This window comes from Dioscorea cayenensis, chromosome 10, assembly GCF_009730915.1.
Source record: "Dioscorea cayenensis subsp. rotundata cultivar TDr96_F1 chromosome 10, TDr96_F1_v2_PseudoChromosome.rev07_lg8_w22 25.fasta, whole genome shotgun sequence".
In the NCBI taxonomy this organism is placed as follows: Eukaryota; Viridiplantae; Streptophyta; class Magnoliopsida; order Dioscoreales; family Dioscoreaceae; genus Dioscorea; species Dioscorea cayenensis.
In genome coordinates, this window is record NC_052480.1 from 13,133,785 (window position 1) to 13,143,846 (window position 10,062).

A 10,062-nucleotide genomic window follows, 5' to 3' on the forward strand; every position below is an offset into this window, starting at 1 on the left:
CCCGACACTTAAGATGTACATTGTCCCCAATGTACACATGCAAGCTCACTCAAAATGTATATCATTCAAAAGCAAATATGGGAGAAGCAATCAAAAACAATACTCCCGACTCCTAGTGTTGCGTTTGATGAAGCTAATTCCATGGGAGTAGTGTTCGAGCGGGTTGTGAAGCTCACACGGCCAAGTGCCTAAGCACCTTGGCCGTGCCCATGACTAAGTCTCAATTCCCATGATGACAAGACCATCTGCAGCGCATACAGAGGGGGTTCGGGTGAAGCTCAATAAAAAACAAAAATATCTCGAGTATATAAAAGATAGACAATGAATAAAACTCGAGATGCAAAATGAAAATAAACTCAGAAGGAAAATCCTTTCTAAGTGAACAAGTCTAAAAATAAAATGCATAAAAGGAAAATACGATAAAGTCAAGTGTCGGTGTCGCCCTTGGGCTCCGGTGCTACTGCTGGTGAAGACGCACATGGTGGGTCCACTGGTGCTGGGGTAGGGGATGGAGATGTTGGTGGAACTAAAGGGGCTTGAGGAGTCCTTGGCAGCAAGACAAATGATGAGGTGACGTCTCGCTCTAAGATCTGCTGTAATACATTGAAACGTGCCATGAACTCTGTATAGTAAGTGGCCTGCGTAGCCCTAATCTCTGCAATCTAAGCTCAAACCTCAGCTACCTCTGTCCGTATCACTCCCAAAGCACTCTCGAGCCTCTCGAAGCGATCATGAGCGCGAGATTTTTGAAAGCTGCTACATACGCAGGGGTGGTTCCTCTATCACTGGAGGTGCCTCGTTCTCCATCGGTGCTGGCTGAGGCTCAGTAGCGGGCCGAGATACCCCGGCTTCATCTCCCTCATCCTCGACTATCTCCGAAGCTGGTAACACTAAAGCAAAAACCCCTGTCTGAACCCGACGGACCATGCTCATCAACCTCATCGTCTCTAGGCTCAGGGGTGCAGGTATAATCATCTTCTCGGCCCCGCAAATGGAGTCCTAGAGACCCATGCCCAATACTAATCTCGTGATGTAAGGGCCCTAGAAGATCGCTCCCAATCTAGCATAGTGCCCCTGATGTCTGATGTACTCGGCCATGATGTGCCCTAAATGAATTGGTATATGCTGCACCATCGAGTACAAGTACAAAAGTTCCTGCTGGCTCAGAACACCAGGGCTATCACCATGACCATTCACCAACCTACTCATGATGGCATGTAAATATCTGTATGCAGGTCGGGAAAGGCACGTGGCCTTGGACACCCCCGGGTTCATACTGACTGACAAGGTCCCCTTGCGTATATCCCGCAAGTGCACGGGTTTGTCGAAGTAATAATCCCGGGTGAGCGGCGTCGAATCCACAGGGAGTAAGGAGTAAAGACACTTAATTCGATTCTTAGCTATGTGGAGTATCAACAATCATAAGTGTGGTAATGATTCAATTCTCAGAAATTAAAAGCAACAAGTAAGAGAGCAAAAGTAAGGAGGAGGCAAGGCAATCGATAAAGATAGGGTACTCGGATGATGCTTCACCTAGGATAATCGCTTCAAGTGCAAGAACTCTCTATTATGCTTCCTAATCAATGTAATGGTGAGTCATGGAAATCCTTACATACGTAGTCCCAAATCTAAGGTCAACTATGCCTAACTCTATACATGTCCGGGAGGAGAAATCGAACAATCTCAACACCTCGCACTCGCATAGAGTTGCAATGAGCTCTAGGGATTCCAAGTGATAAATCTCTACCTAGATTTAGACCTAACCCTTTGGTCCAGGCGGAAGGTCCCTAGCCACAATTAAGCCCTAGATACTAAGATCATCTTAACGCTTCTCTCCATTGCACGCGCAACTAGGCCCCAGCGGAGGTTGCTCCGTTAGACCATTACTCTATTATGGCCGCAAAGAACTCGAGGAACGGAGGTAGAATCTATCACGTCGGATGGGAATAGGGACGCTCCTGTACCTCTCGACTCACCCTCTCAACCCTCTCCAACCTAGCTTTGTCTAACGCTCGTGGTGTGTCACTCACTCACAAGGTTACCAACAAGAACTCTCAACCCTAGTGCCACTCTAGGGGAAATGTTCATACAATCAAGCATTCAAGGTTGGAACTCACAATAAACATCAATTTATTGAAAGCATAATAAATAAGTTCAATGAAGCGAATACATCCTAGGGTTCACAATCACCCAAGTACCCACTAAGGGTTTAGCTCTACATGGAGCTAAGTACAATCAAAGAAATCAAATGTAAAAGCAATGAATCCATAAAAGAAACCCCTCGATGGTTGTGTCATATGGTCTTGTGGGAAGTCCTCTACTCGTGGTCCAAGGATTCCTTAGGTCCGGTATAGGATGCGCCTCGATCGAAGCTCCCCTACCAACCTTCTTCCTAATGGAATCATGATGTCGGAGCCGTAGAACCTCTCCAAAACCTTGGCCAATACCCCTCGAAACCCTAGCCAGAAAACCCTCTCGCAAGTTGGGGAAAAGATAGAGAAAAGAATACCAAAATCGGGGCTGAATCGGCTTGAAATAGGGCTGGAATCGAGCAACTCCATGGGCGTGGACGATACACGCGCCCGTGCATAATTTCCACACGGGCGTTGATAATTTCCACACGCCCGTGTGGATTCTCTGTTTCTCTGGTTTCTCGGGCGGCTGTGAACAGTGCTGCTACAGTACTTGCTACGATGCCTCTCAGTGTTGATGTAGTGCTCTGTTATAGTCTTCGACCTGAATAACTTCCCAATTCCATACTTTCATCGGGGTAACGCAAACGGGCACACGTTCACATCAATGATATATATGTTGGTGGGGCTCCTGTTCTTATATGCATAAGACGGAAAGCTCGAGTGTGACTGCCTTTGTGCCCCTCCAAATGGATATGCTCACTTTCGAGATGAGGAGGTTGGCGCACGATCTAGCATCTCACACATCCCTATGTCTTCGTGTTTGAACCTTAGAAAGATCTCCTCCAAAATAGGTGTATTATGATCCACATTGGCCTATTTCCTTCATACTCAGCCTCACAACCATACACGCATAAAAAGTAACATAAAAACACATATTAATGTAAAAAACACGAGAAAAGTAATGCTCAACATAAGGAAAGAATGCTTAGCATTCATATCACTAGCACTTATCAAACTCCCCCACACTTAAGCTTTTGCTTGTCCTCAGAGAAAAAAATTAAACATTACGTGCATCAATGAAGAAAAATATTGAAAGTGCTTGGCCTTAGGTTCACCAAAGTATACAAAGATAGCGATACGCAAGTAAGGAAAATTTCAACACTAAATACGAAAAAAATCAATGCTCTAGCTAAAAACTTAAATAAAAAGGACAACAAACCCGAATTTCGTGTAAGTGTGTGAACTCACTCAAAATAAACCAAGTTATACTCCTCAAAGTTCTAAGTACATGGGACTTATTTATCTATAAAAGTGACAAAAATTTTAAACAATGGTAGTAGCTTCACACATCCTCTAAGGTAGCCCTTTCCAAAGCGGCCGCTAAGGTGCCTTTCACACTTTCGAGGTTGTAGCTCTTTCTACCAGAGTGGTAGCTTTCACTCATCCTATGAGATAGCTCTTTCTCTTATTAGGGCATAACTAGTACCCGACTTGTGAGAGTAGCTTCATACTTCATAGGTGGTAGCTCTTTCCACCCAACGAACACAAATAAACAATAAAACTATTTTGTTCCTTCATTGGCTATGTGAGCATATAACAATCAAGAATAATAGAAAAGATGTGTTCACTATGAAACTCCCCCCTCCCCCCTCCCCGACACTTAAGGTGTACATTGTCCTCAATGTACTCATGCAAGCTCACTCAAAATATATCATTCAAAAATAGATGTGGGAGAAGCAATCAAAACAATACTCCCCTGAGTCCTAGTGTTGCGTTTGATGAAGCAAATTCCATGGGAGTAGTGTTCCAACAGGTTGTGAAGCTCACACGGTCAAGTGCCAAAGCTCCTTGACCGTGCCCATGACTAAGTCTCAATTTCCAGGAAGACAAGACCATCTGCACGCATACACGAGGGGGTTCAGTGAAGCTCAAGAAAAACAAAAATAACTCGAGTGTATAAAAGATGAAGCAATGAATACAACTTAATAATGCAAAATAACATAAACTCAAAAGGAAAATCCTTTCCGAGTGAACAAGTCTAAAAACAAGAAAAATAAAAAATAAAGTAAAAATGCATGAAAGTAAAAGAAAGGTCAAGTGTCGGGGTCGCTCTCGGGGCTCAGTGCTGCTCTTCACTGAAGTGGAAGCATATAGTGGGTCCTCGGTCTTTGAGGGTCGAGGAGGCGGTGTTGGGCCGAGGATCGGGGTCTCGGGAGATCTCGAAGGAATTCAAATCGAGGCCATAAGATATGTCTTGAGCCAACTTCAAAGCCCATAGCTCCTCTATCTCGAGTCCGAATCTCTCTAACATCGGTCTCCGACCTCTCAATACGGTCATAGGCTCGAATACCCGGTTCTCGACGGAAGATGGAGGTCTGCTGGACACTCCCGTAGTATCTCCCTTCACTTGGTGGTCTTAGTGGTAGGCTGTGGTGAGAATATAAACACACAGCCCAAACCTTCGTACCAACCCCATCATCTCGATCGTATCAAGCGCATAGAGGGTGGGCACAAGCCCATCCTCTCGCACCACCACGAGCATCGCCCAAACCCATTCCCAGAATGAGTCTGGTGATATAAGGGCCCGCAAATAGTTGACCCACTCTCGTCGAATGACCCTCGTACTGCAAAACATCTGCTAGAATGCACCCTAAGTGAAGTGGTACATTGCGAGCCATGGAGTATAAGAAAAGCAGATCCAGCCTGGTCAAAGCAGCTGTGTTATCTGCTCGACCTATCACGGACCTGCTGATGACTGCATGTACGTATCTATAACTGAATCGGGACAAACTAGAGGCATTCGATAATCCCGGTTCATACTCCCCACGCCCACACAAAATCCTGTATGCATGATATGGAGTGACTAACAATGGAAAATCTACTGGTAGTCGGCCATACTCCATGGTACTAGTATATAGCGACATCGTGCGAGGCCCATCCTAATCGAGCTTCGGTGGCGCTCATGGAGAATGGATGTCCGAATGCCCGAAACTATATCGCCTGCCCAGTAGTGTCAACTCTCCCATGCGACAATCGAAACTCAAAGGATACTAAAAACCTCTAAGCGTAGAGTGTGCGGTAGGTCGGTTCACTAATCGTCGTCGACCTCCTCTAGCTTCCCTCTTGCCGACATCTCATCAATCTCATTAATTACCTCGTCACCCACTTTGAATATTTGAAAGCACTTGTACATCCATGAAGCAAGTCGATAGCCCGAGTGCAAAAGTCTCGGGCGAGGCACGATGCTCGGGGTTCGAGAATTCCACATGTATCATTTCGGGTGAGGTTGAGTCCGAGGCGCTTAACCCGTTCTTCTTAAGCTCGAGGTGCCATATCACGGGTGCAAAAGGCAACAGTCAAAATCTCGAGAAGCAATATCTTTGCGAGTCGTTGAGGGGCACGTGGAAGTACCTCTGTGTGGCTTTGCGGGCGTGAAACTCCCACGCAGGGTGCACAACAAAATCTGAAACAATTCAATTTAAAACCACTTCTAAATGCTTACTACACATCCATTATGCATGAAAATTCGTATTTAAAAGTATTCAATCCGTGAAAAACCATAATTGGCGAAGAAAAGAGGATAAAAAGGCTACCGAAGAAATGAATATGAAAACTTCTAAAATTCAGTAAGATTTGCGAAGAAAATTCCTCCAAAAAGCGATGAAGGGTCGGAAAGATGATCGGGAACCCTTTTCTGGCGACTAGAGATGAAGAATGAGATGGATCATAAGGTTTTTAAGGAGAAAATCGCGTCTCTTGAAATTCTGTGTATCCCCACGGGTATTTCGAAATTACCCACGCACGTGCGCCTTACTTTGAGAGTGCGGGCAGTACACGTCCACTGCTCTCGGGAAAACACTCCTTTGACTCATTGCTCTCCCACGGGCGTGCGGAAATTACCTGCGCCCGTCGCTGAGCCCATGCAGGCGCTGACGCAGCCTGTGGCTACCTGGACATCCGAGAAAGATATCAAGTCTTCCAAAGGCCCGTGCGGAAGTACCCGCAGGCGTGGACATTCCTGAAGCCCAATTCACTTTGGAGCGGCTGCGCACTGTGGTTTCTCGGGATGGAGGGGAGCAACCTGCGAGTTTCGCGCGGGCATGCGGAAGTACCAACGCCCGTGTGTAGTTCACAAGGTCACCCACAGGGGCTAGTCCACGCCTCGTGTGTTCTCGGGAAAAATCGCCCCAACTTTCTGCGAGAAGGCACACACCCGTGCGGAGTACCAGCAGGCGTGCGCTAGTCGCATGGTCATCCACGAGTGTAGTCGCCGCCCTGTGCCCTCTCTGGATGAGTTCACAGTACACATCCACGGGCGTGTTAAAATTCCACACGCCCGTGTGTTTTCTCTGGATGACTTAAAAAGCTGCAGGGGCTCTTGAGACTGAGTGCGAACATGTCTACACACTTTCGAGGCACAGTCGTAATATGCAAAAATTAACGGGATAAAAACACAAAATAGAACTCAAACGACCAAACTTCGCCAATTCGCAACAAAACACACAATGAATTCTTTCAAAAACCAACAATAAAATCACAGCACAAGCACTCAAAAATTGAAACACCAACACTTAACAATTTATTCATGCAAACAAACTAAACTAAAAGGTACAAAAACAGTAAACACTTGGGTTGCCTGCCAAGAAGTGCTTGTTTAACGTCACTAAGCTTGATGTATCTTTCTTACCTCACGGGGGTTCATGAATGACGGTTGCCCTCTTACCCATAACTTGAAAGCATGATGAGCAAAGTCTCTTGAGGATAGAGGGTGTACTATCGGTCTTCGGACCACCTAGCAATCGTTCGTCCAACTTCCTTGGCTCATGTACATCTCCAACTGTCTTGGGCATTTTCAGTGGTGTCTCCTAGCCCTCTTCATTTTTCGGAGCACCTTCTTCAATATCCCCGGGTTAAATGTTTCCTCTCCATTCGAACCAAGCATCATTATTTCTTCATTGCTCTCCTCTTGGTCGAACAAACCTTCATACCGATCCGGGTTGAACATTTCCTGTATATATTCATCAACAATCTCATCAGTAGTGTCTAGAAAATACAAAGTGTCATCAAAGTCGAGAGAATGCTGCATGGCTTCAGCAAGGCGGTAAGTGAGCTTATCATCTCCGACTCTCAATGTGAGCTCTCCGCCGCCCATGTTAATCAATGCTTTGGAAGTCTGCAAAAACGGTCTTCCAAGTATCAAGGGTACATCAGCATCCTCATCGACATCTAGCACTACGAAGTCAACGGAAAAAAATATACTTGTCCACCTTGACAAGCACGTCTTCAATGATGCCTCTCGGGATGTCGTACCGTTCGGTCCGCCGATTGTAAAAGTCATCCGAGTAGGCCTAGGCTCTCCAAGCCTAGATTTTGGAAGAAAGTGTATGGCATGGCGTTGATGCTCGCCCACGAATCCGCCAATGCCATTTCATCACCTAAGTTGCCGATGTTACGGAATGATGAAGCTTCCGGGTCTTTTTCTTGTTCGGCATGTTCTTTTTGCAACACCGCCCGAGCATGAAGCATCAAGCACCAGCGATGCACTCTCCCCCAATTTCCTCTTGTTGGTCAATAGGTCTTTCGGGGAACTTCGCATACTTAGGCATTTGAGCCAAAGCCTCAACAAAAAGGAATTTTTGATGTGGAGTTGCTTGAACAAACTTAGGAACTCTTATACTTGTTCATCCCTTGGTCATTCTTCAATCTAGAGGGATAAGGGATTCTTGGATTGAAAGGTGGGGGTGCCACCTCTTTCTCTTTGTTTGCTCCCTCCTCAACCTCTACAACCTCGGGTTTGGTTCTTTCAGCTTCTCACTCGGAAGCCTCCCTTCAACCTCACGACCCGCTCTCGAAAGCGATCGCCTTCACATGTTCTCTCGGGTTAGTTTCCGTGTTGCTTGGTAAACTCCCATGTTGCCTTTCGGAAAGAGATTTCGCAATTTGCCCCACCTGAGTTTCATGGTTGTGCAAGGAGGCGGTATTGTTGCGAAGTGTAGCCTCAACTAATTCAAACCTTGTGTTTGCCGATTGAACAAATCTAGCCAAGTGCTTCTCCAAATCTGTCATTTGGGTTTCCAAGCCTGAAATTCTGTTTTCCACTTGAGGGGCTTGTTGTTGTTGTTGGAACCCCGATGGCCCCATCGTCTTCTGTGGTCCTTGATTACTCCATGAAAAGTTGGGATGATTCTTCCAACCTGAATTGTAGGTGTTGCTATATGGATTCCCTTGAGGTCTCATGCCATTACCTACAAAGTCAACATTCTCATCTGAAGAAACATCACCAATGACGATTGGGCAATTGGAGGGAGCATGTCCTCCACCACAACCAGTGCAATTGGTCACGGCCGCAACTCTATTCGAAGCTATAGTATCTAGCTTCTTACTCAAACTCTCCACTTGGCCGCCAATGAAGTTACCGCATCAATTTCATGGAGACCGGCCACCTTTTTCAATTGAAGTGCTTCGTCGGGGGTTTTGCTATCTAAGGTACCTCCTGTCGCCGCATCCAAGAGTTGCCTTGTACTCGGGTTCAAACCATTGTAGAAGGTTTGAATAATCATCCACTTTGGGAATCTGTGTTGCGGACACTTTCGCAGGAGTTCCTTGAACCTTTCCCGTGTCTCAAATAGAGACTACAATTCCAACTGCATAATGGATGAGATCGCATTCCTATGTTTTGCTGATTTTCTGGGAGGGAAATAACGGGCTAGAAAATCTTCTACCATCTCCTCCCATGTAGTGATTGATGCTCTAGATAATGAGTGTAGCCACTGCTTCGCTTTCCCCTTTATGGAAAATGGGAAGGCTCTCAATTTGATGGCATCATCCGTCACACAATTTATCTTCAGCATGTCGCACACCTCGAGGAAGCTCTCTATGTGATCTGTTTGGATCCTCATCGGCCAAACCGTTAAATTGTGCGGACTCTCTGCGACATATGGATGAATACCGACTTTAGCTCGAAGTTACGAAAGTCGTAATTGGGGGCGCAAAAAATACTCGATTGTGTCCCCAAACACTTTGAAGGTCCAGCATAATCGGATAGTGTTCGTTGTTGCTCACTTTGAGTCCGCCATGTTTTCGAGATCCTTCTACTTCAAAATCAAATTTGGATTAGGGACATTTGTTCTTATGCGAGTTCTTTCCCTTTTTCTTCTAAGTGATGCGTTCAAGCTCGGGGGTCTCCTTCAATCAATATTGATGGATTCCCTCGTGTCATGACACGGAGCGCACCAAAAATAAGGAAAAAGAAAAATCGAACGATGATAGAATAAGAAGATATGAAATAGAATGTGTGGTGAAATAGCTAAGAAAAACAAAGTACAAAAGTATCTCTAAACGCCTAGCTCCCCGACAGCGGCGCCAAAAAAACTTGACAAGGTCCCCTTGCGTATATCCCGCAAGTGCATGGGTTTGTCGAAGTAATAATCCAGGGTGAGAGGGTCGAGTCCACAGGGAGTAGAGAGTAAAGACACTTAATTTCATTCTTAGCTATGTGGAGTATCAACAATGATAAGTGTGGTAATGATTCAATTCTCAGAAATTAAAAGTAACAAGTAAGAAAGCAAAAGTAAGGAGGAGGCAAGGCAATCGATAAAGATGGGGTACTCGGATGATGCTTCACCTAGGATAATCACTTAAAGTGCAAGAACTCTATATTATGCTTCCTAATCAATGCAATGGTGAGTCTTGGAAATCCTTACATACATAGTCCCAAATCTAAGGTCAACTATGCCTAACTCTATACATGTCCCGTAGGAGAAATCGAACAATCTCAACAACTCACACTCGCATAGAGTTGTAATGAGCTCTAGGGATTTCATGTGATAAATCTCTTCCTAGATTTAGACCTAACCCTTGCACGCGCAACTAGGCCCCAGCGAGCTTCATCCCTTAGACCATTTACTCTATTATGGCCGCAAAGAAC